The sequence below is a fragment of the Plectrocnemia conspersa genome, unplaced genomic scaffold (assembly GCF_051122295.1).
Source record: "Plectrocnemia conspersa isolate PC_06_02 unplaced genomic scaffold, ASM5112229v1 ptg000010l, whole genome shotgun sequence".
Lineage (NCBI taxonomy): Eukaryota > Metazoa > Arthropoda > Insecta > Trichoptera > Polycentropodidae > Plectrocnemia > Plectrocnemia conspersa.
Genome location: NW_028277174.1, coordinates 24,571,602 through 24,593,930, shown reverse-complemented (window position 1 = coordinate 24,593,930; position 22,329 = coordinate 24,571,602). Strand labels below are relative to the sequence as shown.

At 31.3% G+C, this 22,329-nt stretch overlaps 1 protein-coding gene across 1 annotated transcript in view; it reads right to left on the bottom strand.

Moving 5' to 3' along the window:
• LOC148231113 (very long chain fatty acid elongase 7-like) overlaps positions 1–15,510 on the bottom strand; it is an 81,690-nt gene extending 66,180 nt beyond the window's left edge. Inside the window, exons 1-2 of the mRNA XM_088194040.1 lie at positions 15,148–15,510; positions 643–735 (exon numbers count right to left, since the gene is read on the bottom strand). The gene's annotated coding sequence lies outside the window, so the exon portion shown is untranslated. The remainder of the gene's footprint in view (positions 1–642; positions 736–15,147) is intronic.
• Between the last annotated feature and the right edge of the window lie 6,819 nt (positions 15,511–22,329).

Below are 22,329 nucleotides of genomic sequence, written 5' to 3'. Positions count from 1 at the left end.
CAAATCCTCGGTATTTTTAGTTAAAGCATCTTAACTAGAAGGAAACGCCGAGCAGATATTGAAAATACAAAAGGTTGTCAATCGACCACCTCCGCAGTGACTCCATGTCTTTTTTTTATAAAGATAACGAATCTGCACTTGTGCGAATACTCTAAAATACTTTCAGGTCATCAGCATGTGTCATTGATTACGGGAAGAAAGAGTCGAGGACCCAAAATGGATCCCTGCAGTACTCAAGTTCGAAAATAACGAATACTACGAGGTTTCTAAATATGTATTATAATACATATATTTGTGAAAAATTAAATTCCGAATTAGCCCTATATTTTTTTATGTTTATTGAAAGTAATGTCATACTATTTTTTTAAAACGGTCAAAAACTGCGTCCGAAGTTACAACTATATCCTTGTTGATGAACACTTAATTTTTAATAACGCTCGAAACTGTTTCGCCTTTTACCCACGAAATCGCGAGCGATCAACCTTGCTCCAGCAATCAGGAGCAAGAATTACGCTATTAAACGATTAATTGAAGGCTATATATTTCACATATCAGCAATATTAGTTATGAGTATATTGACAATAAGCTGCTAAACCCTTCAATTATATAAAATACATTTAAAATTAAAAAAATCATACACACCTTTGAACACTTCGAGGAGGAATAAACAGCGCAATATAAGTACACTTGTAAGCTTTTCTAAAGATTCTGCCCAACAACAATTAACAGCTCTGCCTGAAATAAAGAAAAAAAAAACATTAATATAAAATGACAAAACTAACAACTCAAAAAATGCATAAAACGTCAAATGTAATATAAACACATAAAAAAGAATAGATACATATGTATGACTCATTCAGGAAAAACTTATTTATTTAATATAATTAATACGAGAATTAGACGTTGATTTAAAAGGACTCTAAGTAATTAGTGTTACATTGATGTTGAGTTCTTATAATCTTATCATTTGAGCGACTTTGTAGAATAAACAATTAGCATGAACTATAAGTCAAGCGGAAACGCAATCTACTAGATTAATATAAGCTGCAATAATATTAGATATGAGACTTAATTAAAATGATTATAAATGAATCAAAGATATACAAAAGTATTGATTAAACACTTTTGTATATCTTTAAATGATGTTATAGAATTTAATAATGATTTTCAAGATTACTAATAATAATATGTATTAATGTTGTTTTTTATTACAATGCAAAAACAATTATCACTTCTCAGACTGCGATGGCGACGTCACGATTTTATTGATTTTGACGTGGATTTTTAACTTCTGAGAAGGGATAATTTTTTTGCGCACTCCTACTGAACAAAATTCGGTTTAGATGTAATTTATTCGATTCTCACTCGTAATATTGTTATAAAAAGTATTAATATAAACGCTTGATAATCGAGCGTTTTCACCGCGATTGCACAAATTTATTGCTTTTGACCTAGACTGAAAAGTCACTATATGGCAACACTGAGCAGCAAAGAAAACACGACTAATTATCAGGTAAATATTATGAGTAGACATTTTTAATGCCTAATTAAAATATTTCGCATAAAATATGACTTCAGAAAATATGTCGCAACGGTGGCTAATTTTTATATTTATTTGTAGCATAGAAAGGGTTAACTCGTACCTATTATTATTTATTCGAGAAATTACATTACGATGTTAAAAAACTTATAAAATACCATTTTTGTCATGAGGGCCGGAATCATTGTTTACTCAGAGATTAGATTACATTACATATATTGCGAGTTACTATGAAAGGCGAGATTGTTTTCTCTGGTGGTGGAGAAGCTGGCGGAGAGATGATGTCAGAGGTCGTGTAGGTGAGGCAGCGACGGTGTAGTGGAGGTTGGTTCCTCTGCTGCAGTCGTGTCTGGTAATTGCACTCCAGGACCATATGGTCTTCGATTACGGGCCGTATCTTAACGTATCTCCTATCGGGTCATGTCTCTCTGCTCTCCTCGTTGGAGACCAGCCGTAAGTATTAAAGGTTGCAAAGCTCACTGATAAATCACAATCATGCAGCGATTGTTGCACTCGTTTTATAGAACAAATAAATATATATACATACGCCTTTAGAAGTGACATTTGCTTGATGGACATTTTTTCGAGGCAAATTGTGCAACGGGAATATTGTGACCTTACGGTGATATATTGTTTCCCGTGACCGATTCGCATTAAAAAATATTCTTTCAATGCATCGGAAAAAACTTGCGTGCTATTTATGTGAAACCCTTTTTTATAGTCGTAACGAGGGCTATTGCGTGGTCCCACCCTTTATACTATATTATTTTGTTTCTCTCAATTGTTAGTGAATAATCATTTTTGGTCACGGCAAATTACTGCGTGAGTTTCAAGAATAAGAACCCCCATATTGTTTTCGAATTTAAATTTACCTCTGCATAATCCAGGTATTATTATGCAAGTTACAAAATAAAGTTAAAAAATGTTGGCCAGTGTTATGATAGATGCATTTTTTTTAATGAAATAGATACTAATAAGTGGACGTCGAGGTTACCAACTACATAACATTATTACAAGTTTTTCTGTATACATATAATAATGTTTTGGTCATGCATATATAGTTTGAAACAAACCAGTTTATGAACCACGAAATAAGAATGAACGGTCATCATACGACACCCAGGTGGCGTCATATGTGATACGAGACAATGCCTAATGTATAATCGAGAGTAATAGAACGACGACAAAGTTCATTACGCCCATCGCATGTAGCATTAATTAGATACAGGTAGTAACATTAACTGACCACAAACGCCATAAATGCGGGGGTTTACCTAGAGGGAAATCGTATAAACACTAAATAATAATAACCAATTAATTTTTAATTACGGACAATATTATATGATCAACTGAGAACTTAACGTCTTTAATATGGAAACATCTCGTGGCAATAGCAAAAGAAAGCGTCACTTTTGCACAGTAATGCTAACCCAAATCGATTCCAACCATGCCTAGAATACATATCGATCGATTTATACAAATGAAAAGTAAAAATACTCGCGCTAGAGAAAATTCTTTCTTTCGACAACGGCAACGTCTCCATTGGGTTTCATTTCAACGAGGTCGCACAAATGATTAGAGCAAAGAACGCGAACTTGACATTCGAGATTTGCGTTGACATGGGAGAGTAATAAGAATACACACAACATAATGATGCGATACACATTTATTTGTAAACGCGGTACATGCGAACGGACGCGTACAAGCGTAGAACTTATTGAAATCCTTGACATGGATAATACCTACAACTCAAAAGCTCATTCAAATTTGAACCGATCGACACCTTGAAAGATATACGAGCATTTTTTTGCAAATTTATTTATTTATATATGCTTGTGGTATATTTCACTATCCGCAATATGTGTATATTTCTATATTAACATAATCAACACTCGCGCATCAGAAGGTAGTATGATATTTGATAATCATTAGCCGAGATAAATATTGAGCGGCCGACATGACAAATTGACATATTATGCTTTTCCAGATAAGTTCCTAAAAGCACGAGAGCTCACGGTCAAACATTGTTAATCGTTTAAAAGCAAATGTGCTCCATTTACAAATTAGGTTTTTACTCTTTCTGAATGTCATTTCATATTCAGATAAAAAAAATAATTTGCCATATGACAGCCAGAATGTGAAATTGTGCATTTTTGAACTTCCGTTGTGAGAATGAACTTGTATGGGTCCAACGAATTGAGGTATATACACATGTGACAATAATGGTTTTTCCTTTATGGTCTAACATCTTGGCTTACATGACAAAAAAATTATTTGTGGGTAAAAGGTATTAGATTTATATATTAATTAATCTGGCGAATTATTAGCAGTCCGTTACATTAAAAATAACATGTAAAACGGGATCGAAGCTTCATTGATCTCCGCTTGGTGCGCCTTTGACTGAACTCTCATATATTCCAAGTCGGAAACGAAGTGGAAATTCGAAAGTCAAGTTATGTGATCAAGTATGACAGTTTTCTGGCTTATATCCCATTTTATATTTTTATTTTGCACATTATTTTGTTTTATTTATATTTTTATTTTGCACATTATTGAAAACATATTGAGAACCATCATTGTTGTGAGAATTATTGGGTCATTTTGGCTCATTCAGCATAATTACTTAAGATGTATATAGCTTAAATAACAGCTGAGAATAATTTTTTTGAGCTTAAAATTAATAAGTGGTACATAGTTAAAAAAACCGTTTAAAAAATCGGCAATATCTTGAAATCACTCTGCAAAACCAACCATCATATTAAATCAATATAAAATCATAAAAAAAAAACTAAAAGATCAAGTGTTTTTTTATTTTATTGTCTTCCGACTTATTGACCTCGATCACGTATTTACTGTAGCGCTCATCATTGTTGCTAGAACCTTCAGTCAAACCACGTTTTAGTTGAAATTTTCACATGAAATATCATCACAATGGTTAGAAAAATAACCACATGATATTAAATGTATACTATCGATGCGCTACAACACTGTGACATCACTTGATACACTAATAAAATCCTTCCCACGCGTCCGTCGCATCACCTTAATGGAGAGCATTGCGTAAAATATTTCCAAACAGATTCCAGGACGACATCAGAATCGACAAATCCTGGTCGATCTAATGAAAATAAAATCTAGATAGACGCGCTAAAAAAATTCCTCCTTGACACTATTCGCATTTCGCAACCAGTTGCGAGACGGTTGATATAATAATATAAATTTGAGGCTTTACCCTCCAAAACTGGAAATTTGATCGAAATGACATTGAAGCGATTTAATTAAGAGTATAAAGATATGCACCATCAAAGATTGCCAAAAAGAGTAAATATTATCTACCGAGGTTATGCAAGTACAATTTTACTTTCACTCTAACAATTTGCATAATATTTCACGCAAGGAAATGCAACTGTTTATTAGACTTGCAACGATCCTTGCAACCAAGTCAGTTTCATAATCGACTGGCGATTAATTCATAAAATTACTTCTTCATTAAATTCCTCTAGAACTAGCGATATAGCAGATTTTGCATAAATGAAGCAATCTTTTCAAATATCCGATTTAACTGTAGACTTGAAATGAAATATATTTGTGCGCATATGACGTCATCGAAAACCATTCGGAGATAAGACTAAAAATAAAACCCATGATCATTGAACGCTTCTTACGAGCCAGACGCCATACCTAAATATAAAAAAATATATAAACTACCTAGTGTTAGAGACGCGTAATCAAGCTAAATTTTAAATTAACGAGTTCATACACAGGATTCTGTAAACGTTAATTATGACACTTGCGATCTTGCGAATTCCATAACATATGAACAGTCAAAGACTCGTTTAATTTCAATAAAAAGACCATTTGGAGACATACTGTTTAACATAACTTACACAATCTATATAATTCATTGCAATTAAATTCATAGTAGGGAATCAAAATTTGATATTATTTTTACTTTGATTCGAAACAGCTCTTACAACTTATTTTCGAATCAAACTCCTTCCAATAAATAATTGTTTTTACCAGATTTTTCTAATCAAAGCAGAACGGCAGTGCTCTGTGGACCAGAATTTGAATTACATTAAAATTCAATTCACACCTGTTCTGTGTCTATCCGTTTATCTGTAAAAAGCAACAGCATCACGGATATAATTCATTGTAAACATTGTCATGGTGCACAATGGCTTCACACAATCTTTAATCTATTGTGTCAAACTCGATAGGGTCCTGACCCCGCTCGGATTCCAACGCTTTCAAGCGGCGACCTAATGAGAATTGTCGAGTCGTCCATTTGCATACTATCTCTGATAGATACATCGCTTTTGTATCGGACATTCTCAACATTTTCCATTCAAACCTGTCAAACAGCCACGCATTTCTGCCAGATAACAACTGACAGCTCTCGACTGCCCCAACAAACTGTCTGACATAGGTCAGCTGTTGTATACATGTATATAGGTACATATATGTACGTATGTGACAGTAACCGACATAATTAACATCTTAGCTATACTGTCACATATACGATATAACCGTGGTTTGAATATCAATGATAATATATTTTTAGGCATCTTTGCGAACATCTACATAAGATAAATCGCTCATGTAAAGTGGTATCTTATTACGTACGCTTCATCAACGACACCTGATGTAGCATATCAATAGATAATTATGTATTTTACTGTCAATTTTACAGCACAAAAAACTATTGAAAGCTAGTAATGATATTATCTCTCTCTATATATATATACATATATATAGAAGTAATTTTTATACACGTACAGAAATTGCGTTTTTATACATTTTGAAGTGTTGCTTTTAGTGAAAATTGTAATGGCACTTTTGTAATGAGATAAGATATTATAAAAAGGTTTTTGCCATAAAAATACGAGAGCAATTCTAAAATTAGTAAAAAAATTCAAAACGTTAGGTTTGACAAAACCAAAAATCATTTTAATTGCACTATTTAATATTAAAAACACTATAAGGCTACATATAGTTAACCGTGGGAAAATTAGGGTGATTCAAAATATAACCCAGCAACTTGAATATGTTATATCTGAGAAATAATTAAAATAGTCTTGAATATATCCTTGCATTCTAAATATTTTCCAACTTGTAACTCCTAGAGTAGGCCATAAAACTTATTTTGTCAAAAAAAAACGGAAAATTAATCATAAATGTATAGGGGTGCTCGGTAGTTCTATACGATACTAAAAATTTAATTTTTAATCTTTTAAACCAAGCAGTTAAGAGCGTTAACATTTCTATAGCTCGTATGGGGGTCCGATCGAACTGATACATCGCTTGTTTTGAAGCAAAAAACTATTTTTTTTATATTTTATTTGGATGTAGTTTAGGCTTTTAAACGTTTCATGTATAGCGATCTTTTCGTTAAAATTTAAACATAGTGAGAATCGGAAAATTAATCATAATCTGTCCCTTTTCGTACTACCTGCTCTGAATGCAGCTGTGTATTTAGAAGATTAAACCCGTTATTTGTATATACAATTTAAACAGTTGTAAACCATTTAAAAATATTCGTATCAATTTTATTTTGAACAAAAAAGCATTTTTTTCACGAGATTGCTCGAGAAGAATCACTATAATTAACTGATTTATTTGCGAGGCTAGGTCATAATTTTAAATATAACATTAGTTGACTGTAGATATTTTAATAAGTCATACGATTATATTTCGCGTGTTTGTTTATAAAAATAATCCACATGTGAATATTTAAAATAACGACCCAACTTTAAATACTGCTTAAACTTTATACATGTATGTATATTACATATACTAATAATCACAAGAGTCGAAAATGAGTCGTATCAGTCGAGATACGGTCAAGATTAGGTCCAAAATGATCGTCTCTAAAAGCTCGCGATACGCAAGCCCTTCTATCTCCCAAAGCCGTGTTGATTTCCATCATAATCAAAAACACAAACATGTGTCAAAACAATAGACAATATGAACTATGTATAACAATCACAAAAATATATGTTAATAAGTAAGAGTCTTAAAACAAAAAATACAAAAAAGTAGCACGAACAAAAATTTGCGACGCACAAATGTATTTGAGGTAAGCGTTAAACGATAATAAAATATGGTTCTTTCAAACACTTTGTTTCGATCAATGAACATCATAAAAATCTAATTGTGTCGTCATGATGACGTATGTATGAACACATTATCTATCTGTTATATTCTTAATACAGACCCAGAGAAATTGTAAATAAATCAGTTTATCTACAAAGAAAACAGAAATATTATTATGAACCGTTTTGGTAGAAGTAACAGCTACTTCTATTATGAACAATTTCGATTTAATCAACTTAAATTCAATGAGCGACTGGAGAATTTATCGCGTGCTTTTTTGACAGATATCAAATCGTGATATTGGATCCAAGGATAGATGATTCCGACTTTGAGATAACACGCTCATTTTTCGTCCCAAATTATCCGTAGCTCGTGGTGGTTATTTATAATCGCAGCAGTAGTAGCAAACAACGCCCACGATCATTTCGCTTATCAGAGTTCAAGTTCCCCCACGAGCTATTATATTACCTCTTTTTTTACGTTTGGATCAGTTCGCGGTGCCTGCATTCTGCATTTCGTGCGGAACGGATCTCGCAACCGCTGACTTTACCTTGTAAAATTTTCCGCATCTTCTGTCAGTTCTACGACACTTCCAAATTCAATCCGAATAGCGCAATGAATATCAGCATAGTCAATGATTCATCGGGTAGGTTTGAATGAAATCGCAATCGTGAATAATTTTATTGAAAGCCGAGCCGCTGTTGACGTGTGTATGTTATTTACATCAAATTACAATAGATCAGGGGTCTTCAATATTATCAATGAGACTTTTATCGATATAAAAAAATCAATATTAAAAATCGAGTAATACGAATATGCTTACGTGGTAGGCGTAAAAACGCTGATAATGTTACCAGTGAGTATTTGCGAAAAAATTGATAAGGAAATAAATGTGGCTAAGAAATGAGAGTGTACGCATTCGTATGACTGCCGTACCGTTATTGACGAAAAATGCGTCTAATGCGCGAGTTAAATGGGTTAATCGACAAAAGTAGGACTGTTTTGGATAGAAGAAAATTTACGCTCTCTTATGAGAGTAAAATAAATTTATACGGGTCAAATAAGATACACTACGTTCGTCGTCAAGCTGACAAAAATATACAGTAAGAAATATCTCCAGGCAACTGCGACAAACAGCCATAAAATCTGAGGCGGTGCTTCTTATATTCCGGAATTTAAAGTATCCATTTCATTGACTTAATGAATGTCATTTAATGAAATACTATAAATATTAATGAAATCGAATGATTAATAAAACAACCACTGACCAGCCAAATTTTGCCTCCCCCCATTGAAAAAGCTGAAATGACGAGCCTGATTTTAAACCAGAAATTCTCGATTTATCCTTAAAAAAAAATGTGAAAAATCTATTCCAATAAATATGTCATTTCAGTGAAGTTATACTGGAATACATTTTCACCGATAGATATAATATTTTTTCCAGTAATTAATATTATTTATTTACATGCGATGTATAAATGTAACAGTAAATATGTATTTTTCAGTGAAGTTATATTTTCACTAGTGTGGTTCAAATATATTTTCACCGGTAGATATATATTATATATTTCTACTTATGAAAATAAAATTTAACTGAGCCGCTAGTGAAATTATATGCTGCTTTATTTAATTATGAATATGAAACTCTATTTGACAGTTGCGAAACGTCCATTTTCTGTTCAAAATTAAACTTAACCTACACGAATTAACCAAACCCAACTTGACCTAATGCAAGTTCTAAAACTAATTATAGTTTTAGAACTTTCATTAGTCCAAAATTCAAACTAAACCAACTCATGTTGCATTTCGCATATCATAATTTGTTTGCACTTCATTATTACACTATGTTTTGAAAATGTGGAAGCTATCATTATCGATATTACTGACTTCTGATATGAGTATTAGTTGAAGTATATTCAAACCAATTTTGGTCAATAGGAGGGCGCAAAAAATAATCAAAAATTCACGTCAAAAGCAATAAAATCGTGTCGGCGCCGTCGCAGTGGGAATAGGTCAAAATTCGGTTTAGATGTGCTTCAGTCGTAATATTAAAGTTCTTAATATGATCGTGAATTTACAAAAAAAAACCTGTTATTTAATGAAATACTATGAATCTGAATAAAAAACGATCACTGACTAACCAATTTTTGCCATCCCCCTTGGAAAAATTTGGAACGTTACATTTGACACTTTTAACATGCGCGATTATTGACAGCTGTCTGATTTACAGTGCTGCTAACATATGTAACTTGAATTGAACCACCTTGCCAATTCTACACGATTATATTATCTGCCGGTAATATACTTTTTCAAAAGTTATTTTTAACTGGTTAGTTAGGTTTAACACAAGCAATAAAAAAATACACAAAGGAGAAGTTGTAACATGAAAGGACAAAAAAATCGTCAAGATGTGGACTATGCGTGGCTTATGAAACAGGTACTGTAATTCCCATATAGTAAATTTTATATATTGTAAAAAAACCGGTGAAATAAAAACAAAGGAGATGTTTTAAAAGGTAATTCAAAATCATATCTTCATATGGAAGATTGCTTTGAGAAATATCATACAATGGACAAATATAACCAAACATATGTAAGTAATTGTAATGTACATACATAAATATATTTAATGTTTCATATATCAAAGTAATAAAAAAAAGAACAAGAAATTCAGCGCAATTAAAAATATGTTGAAGACCATTGGTGTTGTGTGAAATACAATAGTAAACATTAACTAAATAATATTTACAAGGATAGAGCGAAACATTCTTATGTCATTGCGTTTTGGAGGGTTTTATTTTTCTGGTTGTGGTCCCAACATCTGGAACAGATACAGCGTATACCCTAAATTAATGCTTCATAAATAATAGGTAAGAAGTCTAATTTTTGTGATTAAAATAAATTAGACCGCAGTGGATTCAATAAGAAAAAAGTATTTGTCCGGTTTATAAAACTGTCCTGAATTGTTTAATGTTCAGATGCAAATTAGTAACTGAACAGTAATTTGGAAATCCCTGCAACATACACATTGGAATTTATGAATCGCCCGACAGAGGAAACCACAAGATTATCTAGGTTTTCCCATAGTTTGTCTTCAGAATTAGAATTCATCCCACAAAAATCTCAACAAATACGCTAGGGGAAAAACGTTATATTATTAGTTAGGTCAACACAATGAATAAAAATATTTCTTCAAACATAGTGAAGCGCGCAAACATGAATGTTAAAGTTTGTATTAAAGCAACTAACTAAAATTTGCTTTATAAACAAACGTGCAAGTATTCCCCGCATTCTTTGCCGTTATCCGACGCCGGTAACTTTGAGGAATTTCCAGAACCTGCTACAAACGCTTTTACAATACTTGCACAAAATGTCTCAAATCGCAGCCACAAAGTACTTAAAATACCACCAACTTCTTTATCGCTTGCATATTCATATTTGAATAGCAATGTTGCAGTTTCCAGAGATTTTTAACACTGATTTCTCGCCCGATTCGGTACTTTCTCGATTACCAAATCGCAACGAAACGAATTCACTTGCTAATAATAATCGAGAACGGTATTCGCAATGGTTACTTAACGAATCTGTCTATCTGTCTTTGAATTAAATGTAATTAGCCGCTAGGGTGCTGTTTAATTATAATCTAATGGTATTTTATGATTGTAAAAATATTTTGAAGATTTCTCTTCAGATACAAAAAATGTATAAGAGATTAATTTTGCATTATTCATATCGAAATTGAAGATATAAATTCCTAATTTATAATCTAAAGTCTACTGCTATATTCATAAAACGTTTAAAAGCTGTTATTTCAACACCAGTAATGTCACGAATGGCCATGTTTCGTCTAATATTTTGCTATACTTTATAGCGTTTCTCGTTCATATGCACATGCATAATTATTTATGTATAATTCTAGCTAATTAGTTATCTTTTGCGATACAAAAATACCTATTGATATTATAAATATTTCATAGAAAACGTTTCGCAACTGTCCCATTTTAATATGCCATATGCACAATCACAGCCCAGTAATAACAATAATATAAATAACGATAATTAACATATTTTAACAAACCAATGCTATCACTAAATTAAACGGGAGAACGAAATGGTTAGTTATCGCGTGAAAAATAAACAGGATATGCGAGTGTTAAGTGGTCAAAATTTCATTAACTAACTCATCGAATTAAAAACGTAACTAGGCCAAACAAGTTTAATTGAATAAGTGAAAATACAACAACACCAAAACACGTTTGCATAAAATAAAATACTAATTCAAGATTAATCCGTAGTTTTCTAACAAAATGTTCAACAATAGATTAAAAAAAAACAAATATTACATCTCGCATCTAAATCTCTTCACACATGGACTAGTACTTTCTTTTAGTTAACATAACAAATATTGTGTAGTACAGTAGCGTGCATAAACGCATCACTTCTCAAAATCATAACAATTTAAGATATATCCGTAATCATTGGTTCGACCTAGCCAATTGACCGTCAGCTTTCAGGGTGAAAATATTTACAAAATCTATAATGGCAAATCGTCCAATTTAGTTTGAGTAAAAAATTCGATATTACTGTGTATTCGTCAATTAGGTTATAGACAAGATAAAAATTAGTCATGTCAGTTACAACTAATTATCAGTTCGAAGAGTTTTAAAAAAAATATCTAAATAGATGCAATACAACGGGTTAGGTTTAAAAATAGCTACCCTTAGTGAAGATTGACTGATACAAAGAATGTGCTTACATGATAGACGTAAAACTACCATAGATATTACCACTGAGTATTAGTGAAACATTTGATACAGAATAATGTGTACAACCATAATATTTGGCTTAAAGAAGAAGGTGTATGCAATTATATATAATGAATCAATCGACACAAAAGTAAAATAAGAGTAGAGTACCATAAATTCATACAGATCATATCATCGTCAATGTGGCGAAAGACACAGCGAAAATATCCCTAGGCAAGTGTGCGAAATCCAGAGAGCCAAATGATCTAAAGGGGCTTGTTATTATATTACGGAATGGAAGCTATCCACATCATATTATAAAACTGTCCTAAATTTTTTTTTATCCGTTCGATAGGTGCAAATTTGGACTGTAACTTCATGGATGTTTTTGTACACTGTTTTTTATTATTAGAAATGTTTTTTATTATTAATTTAAACAATGCAGTAGAGCGGAGATTAAAAAAATAATACTGTATATAAAAACAACGGGCCATAGATTATTTTATAAAAAATGAGCGAATATGAATTGTTATTAAAAATATTAAATTCTTTTTAAAAAATACAGTTTTTTAAACCACGTTTTTATATTAAATTCACAAAAAAAGTATGAATTAATTTATCTATTTAAATATCTCAAAAAAAAAACTTTTTTTTCAAGATTCAACTCAGGAAAAAAATTGTATGAATCAATGTGTATGTTTTTTCACAAGAAATACTAATACTTTCCCGCGTTTTAATTAACAGCATATCAAGATTATAAAGAATAATTTACTTTTACGTCAAGAGTATAAATAAAGCAACTTCCATAAGCAATCTATATATATATATATATATATATATATATTTTAACATGTAATATGTATTAATTTGAATGATAAGAGTGAAAGGTTGTCGTAAATAAAGTACAATAACTCCAAATACATATTAAAATGTAAAATGTAAGATGACAAATATCCCGACATTTAATTTTATATAAAAGTGCTTTATAAAATTTCTTGAGAAATGAGAAACACTAATTACTTCCCTACATAATATTTTGGATTTGCATACCCTTAGATATTGCACTAACATGTCTTTTTCTAGCCAAAAACCACCCATCGTATACGCAGACATGACTCTGTTTAATGTTTTCTTCGATTTCAACTATATAGTCCACTACCAATTCTCACCACCATGTCGTATAGTCAAGTATGAGTGTTACCGTGCAGTTTTACAAATTTTGCACTACGATAACGCACTACCAAATATTGCATAACAAATGTTTTTTGCAGATTAAAAAAAACGCTAGCATAAGTGTAGTATATCTGATAAGAAATACTTTGAAGGGGACAGTATCAATATTAAATAAATAGTTCCTGATAAAAAGTAAAATTGTCGTTATTTTTTAATCATACCTCGTATGTAAAAAAAATTTTGCAACAAAATTAATGGTCTGAATTTAAATCAACTTTGGGTCAGAATAAAAATTAAATCTCGGTTAGAATTTTATTAGCAGCCTTGTCATAATTATATTATTCAGGGTCAGAATAGAAATCAAATGTTTAGAATAAATGTATAGGACGAACAGAATTAGAAGAATGAATGGCCATAATTATATTATTCAGGATCAGAGTAAATATCAAATGGTTAGAATCAGAAGAGACGATTAGAATTAAAAGATACGAAGATCATTAGAATTAGTAAAATAATATAACATTTATAAATATAAATAGGCAATAAATTATTTATTTTAAAAATATTTTATAAAATATTTCGCTCGCACCAAAACTGAATACCCCATGAATAATTCTCAACAAATCTGCAACGAATCTTTTTAATTGTATTCCGAACGACGAACGAAGAGGGAATAACGACAGAACGACGGCGGAGAGCACGCTTGGCTTATTGTGTTGACATCTGACAATGTTTGCGAGGTCAACCAAACAAGTTGGCCCTAAAACACCTTAATAACAACCATGTATGCTGACCATCTGTCAACATAAAACTGACTGAGGTTAAAATACGGATCATATAATACAAATACTGGCTATTCTTTATAAATACTGACCAATAAACTACAATAAATACTGAGGGAAAAAAATTATTCTTACTATTTATTATAAATTCCGACCAATTAATATAAATTCTGAACCACTGAATATTTATCTGATCACTTATATTCTGACCTTTTAATATAAATTCTGACCCATATAATATGATTTCTGACCAGAAAAATGCGGGCAAAAAACATTCATTTCCTCATTCACATATACAGTAAATTCTATATATAACGCTATGGTCAATTGTTATTTGCTGCCTTTTTATACCACTTACTAGTTTGATAATGGATTTAAAGTTGTTCACATTCAAATATTTTTTTAGAAAAGATGCTTCATTCAGCAGGTTGAAGAACTTTTCACATTCAAAACAAGTTGGAATTGTTGCTCTATATGTAATATACAGAAAACCTGACATGTTAGCACCAATTTTTCGACTAATCCAATCTGTACATAATCTATCTAAGTATGATGAGTGGCAGTGAAGTAATAATTAACACCAGCGCGGTTTCGACGTCCAATATGAAGAATTTCATAAATTAAGCGCGATCGTAGTCCAATTGAAGAATTTTCATTGATCATTTGAACAATAACGAAAAGACACACCTAAAGCGGGGCGTGACAGCCATATCGCTCGTAAAAACAGCAACATTGAACGCGCGTCAACAAATGAGTGCAATTGCACAAGTACAAACGCACGTATAAGGAGTTTGTAGGTTATGACGCTCACCTGGAGAAGCATCACGGCTGACAGTTGAGGTTATGTAGCTGCGGCGGCGGGGCGCAGCGCTAGGGGCGGCGGCCGGTCGGAGCGCTCGTTCTTCCGCAGCAACGTTACACGCGCGTGTACACGCGTTACAAGGTCGCCGCTTCCCGACGTCGAGCGCTTCGCGAAACGGGACGCGACAGCCGCCCCTTTTTTTAATTTCGAACTGAACGTGCGGAGATCGTAACGCGCGAAATGCCGGCCATGCGCTGCGAGCGATAATTTTGACAGATGCCGGCACCGATCGATTGTGAAACTGTTTAATATTTGTTTGAGATTCTGATAATTTTAAAGTCAATTCGATGGCCAACTGTCAAAAGCAGGGTTGCCAGGTTGGGTTTTTGCCGCTACTAGCGAATATTTTATTTAGCGCCCTTTCATAAAATTCATAAATAATAATAACAAATGTAATAAAATCATTTAAATCTATGCACAAGTCTGACTGTGTAAAATTTTAATTAAATAAAATATATATCCCCCACACCCATTAAAAATGAAATATATTTGTGATTTGCTTTAAATTAGAACAGATAAATATATTTTACACGGAAAGTGGATTTAAAATAGAAATGGGCCACTTATAAGAAGTAGGGTTCGTTTTTTAGGCTCCTTTGCTAACTTTGAATTCAGTGCCTTTTCATAAAATAAATATAATATAATAATCCAATAGCATTCCAACTCAAATGAAAGCCTATAAAGGGACAATTTTTTACTATGGAATCTCATACAAAATTATTGAGATCATCTTCCCCCCCCCTCATAAAAAAAGAATCTAATCAAATTACAAATGTAGCCTAATAATAAAATAGTATTTCCAGCCGAGTGTATGCGCAGGGCTGGGCAATTATCTTTAGTATATCAAGCATACATATTTATCACATCCCCATTTTTGCCAAAATTTAAAAAAACTCTTTAAAAGTTCACTACAAGTCAATTAATTAAACTTCAGGGACATTTCTCGAACATAGACAAATTGGTTGTTGCCTATAACTCATAAATATTTTTAAAAATTGGTAAAGTGTTGTTAAAATAAAAGGTATAAAATACATCTTCGATGGCAACGACAAAGTGTAAGACTTTAACAAAAAACGGTCAGCTCTAGAAATCGCTACCGAGCAGGTATCGTGCATCTTTATTGAATATTCCCCAGTCCGTTGGCAAATTTGTGTCATTGTCCACAAATGTTTTTTTTTAATATTATACAAGTAATTTTGGGAATATTTTAAAACATATTATCAGTAAAACTTGAAAACTGTTTAAAGGACAATATAAAATGATAAAGGGATGAAATTTAATAAGAATCATATTTTTACATCAAAAAACACAATAATCAATTCTAGATTTATTATTCGTCTACGACCAAGAGTTGTATATCATAAGATTAAATTTCTTGTTTTTGACATATAAATACTTATTTAAAGCTTAATTTAAAGTTTTTCATGAAAATTTAGATACAAAATAAAAGTTGAAGACAATTTATATGAGCAATATATAAAATAATTGTTCCATAAAACAACTTGTTTGTACATTACTGTTGGGCTGGTTAGGTGCAAGCGAGCGGCAGCGAGTGAGCATTGGTCAGAACGGTGAACACTTTATGAATAGCTCTCTGCAACGAATCCTTACCTCATATAAATGCGCAATTAATTCGTTTATTGAAACAAAATATATATTTAAATGCAGATACCTCGTAAAATATTTTTTTAAAACCATTTCCAGAAGGAATACTTATTGCTAAGTATTCAGATTCGCTATATGTTATTTTTTCAAAATATTAGATACAAGTACATAAGTTAAATCGTTACTTTATATCAACAACCATCGAAATGAAATAACTCGTTTTTGTCGACACTGTTCATTAGAGCATTGTCAAACTAAACTAATAAATTGAATCTAAAAAGAATTTTATATAAAAAATCAATTTGCTGTGATTTTCTTCTTATAATATAAAAAGTTTATTTAACTTACACTAATTAATAAAACAAGCACAATTTTAGCGCATAGGTGCTATAATTTTCATACTTATAAGTCGTACTGGATTTAATTTATTATGTTTACAAATTGAAGGTTAAAAATAACTATTATGTTTTTTTCCGAATTAATATTATAACTCAAAATTATATATTTGCATAAGAAAAATTATAAATTAATAATAAAATCTATTTTTTGACTTGATAAAAAAACTAGTATAATTATATAGCTCTGTCGCTATATCATACGATTGTATTATAAACAAATTTGGCTAAAATTAACTTTGGATATTAATTCTCCAATCGACCGTTACTCTTCAACTCCTTGTTTGTCCAACAATCCTTAATTGATCGCGCGCGCCAAAATCCGCTTGCTAATTTCCTAACCGGACATTTGCATACATTATGCAATAATTTATTTTTGAAGAAACGTGAATCGCCTTCAAAACACCGATATTAATATTCCCAATCTGTCGTTCGATCATCGCGAAGACAAGTGCCCTAACGAATACGTCACAGTGCGTTGACTTTGAGCTTCTGAAGACGAATAGGAAACGTAAATAATACTACCCCAGTCCAAAGTAAGATGAGTGATTAAAATAAAGTATCTAATAGTCAAGAAGATGAGTTATCCTTGAACTTACTTATGTATAAAAATAACATAATGTATATGGTAAAAACGTAAAAATAACTCGTAACTGTTGACATTGGCATTTCAATTAATTCCTACACCTGTTGAACTTGGAATAATGTGTTGAATTATGCGAATTATGCACGCAATGAAAATTATATAAATTTAATAACATTGTTTAATTCTCACAAATGTATAAAATTTGCTGAAATATATGTTTTATATCAAAATAGTGTTATTATAACAAAAAGCACTAAAAACAACATCATAAACTATTTACTAAGGGTAAACCTATAGCATGTAATATTTTTGCCAAGCAGTTAATGTCATTCTATTTAAATTTATTATGATTATAATGTACAATAATTATCAATTCAACATTATCAGTATCAATAAAATGAGAATTGATTTTTGTAACGCAGTTGAAAATGAACGGCTGAAAGAGATACAGATTTATTTCGAGGAAAATCCTTTTGTTATTTACAAAACATATTGAACATTAATTTTTAGCGTGTGTTACAAAAAAAAGTCAATGTTATATCAGCATGCGATAATAACGGTTTATTTTTAGCATTGTTAAATAAGCTGGGTTTATACAACAATGGTTAAATCGTAGTAAAGTAATTCAATCATTTGTTAATTGTTTGGATGATGTGTTTTTACACAAATAAAGAAAAATGATGTGTGTTTCCAAGTTATTTTCTGTTTTATGTCTACGCTTGAATGAGTTAAATGGTAACTTTTATGATATCAACTAAACAGCTATTGTCATGTTTGATTTAAACAAAACAATCCATGCTAAATTACAATTTTAATATTAGGACCATCACTGTTTATAATATATATATTAATGATATAATTAAGAATATAAACAAACGTAAAATAAATGAGGTTTGACAGCTGTTTTGTGCTCAGTTTGGTTTGCTATTTCATCGTGAATAAAATTACGCTAGAACAACGCTTGCAAATTGTACAAATTTATTTCGAAAATCGTGGTTCAGTTCCCGAAACTTGCGCTACGTCCATTTTACGGTCGACATAAACGTCCATCCAAGCAAGTAATTTAAATAAACATAGATCGTTTTTACACCACGCATATTTTAATTGATAATACGTATCCGCAGAGACGTCGTACAGTGCGCACCGAAGAAGTTGTTTCTACCGAGGAGGACCTATATTCGCAATAGCGCATAGCAATCCACTTTATGGAAGATTTTGCGAATAAATCTTGATTTATGAGCTTACAAGATCCAGCTCGTGCAAGAATTAAAGCCGCTTGATCATCGCGTGCGTCGTTCGTTCGGTAAATGGACCGAATTATAATACTTAAATATATATTTCCCTTAAATATATATATTTCATTAGGACAACTTTGAATATTTGAAATTATGATTCGTAGCCTCATCATTTTTTGTCAACAGTTAAACACAATCGTCATCTTTTGCGTTTGAAACATAGAGTTCTGCAAACAGTTTCCAGGTTCAAAGTATGCCAGCGCGTAATTACATTTCTTCGCATATTCTTCTCAAGAACAACTCGAAGCCGACAATACAAACAGAAGATGGCAAAGGCGAAATGTTTAAAGAACACTTTGTGTCGTGATCTCATCACGGTCCGAGTAAATAAATCATTAATGGCCAATTTGCGTCTTTGGCGTGTTTCCGTTTGAAAAACAAGTATTTTTCCTCGCAAGCCTCTTCATACGTATTGTTCAAGTTCAACATAAATACATCCTATCGATCGCTAAAGACGCAGAATTGAAGCATTTGAAATTTGAACTTTTATTTGATACAGGGAAAATAAGATATAAAACCTCAACACAATGAAAACGCGCGATGTGCTAATGGAAAATATTTAATTATACCTAAAAACACTTATTTATAGAAGGGAATTCCATTGACGATTCAAGTACACGTTTCATTTTATTTTGTTGAAATTAGACTATAATGAAATAACACTTTAAAAATTACAACACGAAATATAATTTATATTATAATATAAATTTTCCTGAATTTGAATACAATATTTTCTATTAGAAAATAATATTACTGTGTATTTAAATATGTATATAAAAAGAGTTAGAATTTTTTTATATAATAAATTGCTAAAATAAGGCAGAAGTGTAAGAAATACAAAATGCTTTTCGGTGAAAGTACTGAATAAATGGTTGATAATTTAAATAATGAATTAATTATAATAGAGGCCTGGTAAAAGATGTTCTAAAACCAAATGCAAAATAGGGTTAAAAATTAATTAAAAATTGCTTTTATTCCAATGAGTTATTGAGTTTTTATTATACCTGTTTTATTGTCGCACCCTATGTTATTAATACACTGTATTGTTCATAGATAAAAAACATTTAAAAAAACTGTTTTATATTTATTTACTCTTCATTGTTTTTTCAACGGGTGCGTTGCTAGTGAAATAAATATTTACAAATGTCATTAAATAATCAATATTAGCACTGCTTATTATTCACAAAATTCTAGTGTTATTTACCGGAAGGGGCCTTGTAATGCAACTTGAAGGTATTCAAAGTTTTACAATTTTACAATCCATACAAACACCTGATTTTAATCAATCTAATACTAAAGCTTTAAAGACGAATTAGACAAATGAATTTATACATATAAAAAAATTCTAACCTTTCATCTATTAAAATATAAAATATATATACTATAAATAATATCAAGGGAAACCTAAATTCACAGAAAGCATTACGGCTAAGTTTTGCAATAAATATTGGCTTACACATTTTGCAGTTAGGCAGTGACCAAGTCTCTTTTCAAGGATATGTCATATAACGACTTCTAATAATAGGATTTTTCATAATATATACATACATATTTTCCCTTTGATTTTCGCTATATGATAAAATGGTAATTTAGAGGCCTAAAATCATTGAGATTTAACTTAGCAGAGGGACATACATACATATGTACATATTATATATTACTTCCTACTTCGATGAATTGGTAATAGCTCAAGGGCATATATTTCTACGTGGACGCGGTATTTGATTTTCGTGTAAGTCCGCTAAAAAATAACTTTAAATATAATTTAATATCACTAGATATAAAATTAATAATGCCTATATATTGAATAGTTTGTACTTTCTATTATTTTTTTAATAATAGATAAAATGAAATTTTATGTTGCTTAACCAACATGACTTGATCTACATTTTAATCGATTATAAAATACAATGAAGCATGGATCTTTACGACAACTTTTTACAAACAAACGATTTACAAACTGGCCGCAATGAGGCACCAAATCATTTCACAAAACCAAAGTTGCATAAAAAGTTATGATTACGCATTTATTATCTATTGCATTTTTTCAGTCATGACAAGATGACCACAATTCCTATTGTGAATGATCGATGCACATTTCAGTTTCACCAATTTTTGGTTTGACCTAAATTATTTTCATATAATTAAATACTCACATAGATGTTTTATTATATTATATTTTAAAACTTTTTTTAAAGGTTAAATATATAATATGTATATGTACGATTAACTTTAAAACTGATTTGAATTTAAAAAAAATATATTTAAAAGTTAAGCCGCGTAGCGAGAGATTTCAGAAGTTTACTTTTAAAAACTTATGCATTTACAACAGCAACCTTGTATCCATTAACTTTTAGATTAATGCACATAAATTTAACAATAAAACTATAACTTTTATGTTTTTACATTAAAAAAAAATTTTATTTAGTTACATTTAACCAGACTGCAAAAGGATTTTTTAACGCCGAATTGATTATTCGGTGTCTTATATATTTTATTACAAAAGTTAATATGTATTCTAATAGCTTCTAGGGCGTGTGAAAAAATGTGCCATTTCGGGTGCATATACCAATGCGTGTGAAATGTCCGGAAGGTGGTTATAGTTCTTGGTTGCGTCCACTGTTCTTGCTTGTAAAGTCTAGAGCTAGAGCATTTGACAGCTCTTTTCTAGCAAAGGCCATTCGTCTGCTTAATACTGAGCATAAAGATATTGACGTTTTCTCGTGCACATATAGGTTGTGGTTCAATTCGTATGAGGCAATTCACACCTGTTTAGGTGATTTGTGTCTGTTCCTTTATCTTGTTTTCGTATTTTTGCTTATATGTTTATGTGTGTGTGTAAATGAATTTGTATGTATTGTTATATATTTATATATTACAACTCTTTGTTTATGTGGGAGCAACGAACTTACATACGAGTTTTGATCCAGAGGGTCCTTTTTATGGACTAACACGACGAAGCCCCCCTTTCTTACACCTAATTAACATACTTATATAAATAGGGGAATGTCCTTCGTTCGTCAGCATTCATATTGATAAACATTACAACTCTTTGTTTATGTGGGATCTATGAACTTACATAAGAGTTTTGATCCAGAGGGTCCTTTTATGGACTAAGACGACGAACCACCCCTCTCTTACATCTAATTAACACACTTATATAAATAGGGGAAAGTCCCTTGTTCGTCAGCATTCTAACTAATAACTTCAAACCTCACGGTCAGTCATCGTCTGATGACCGACCCCCCCT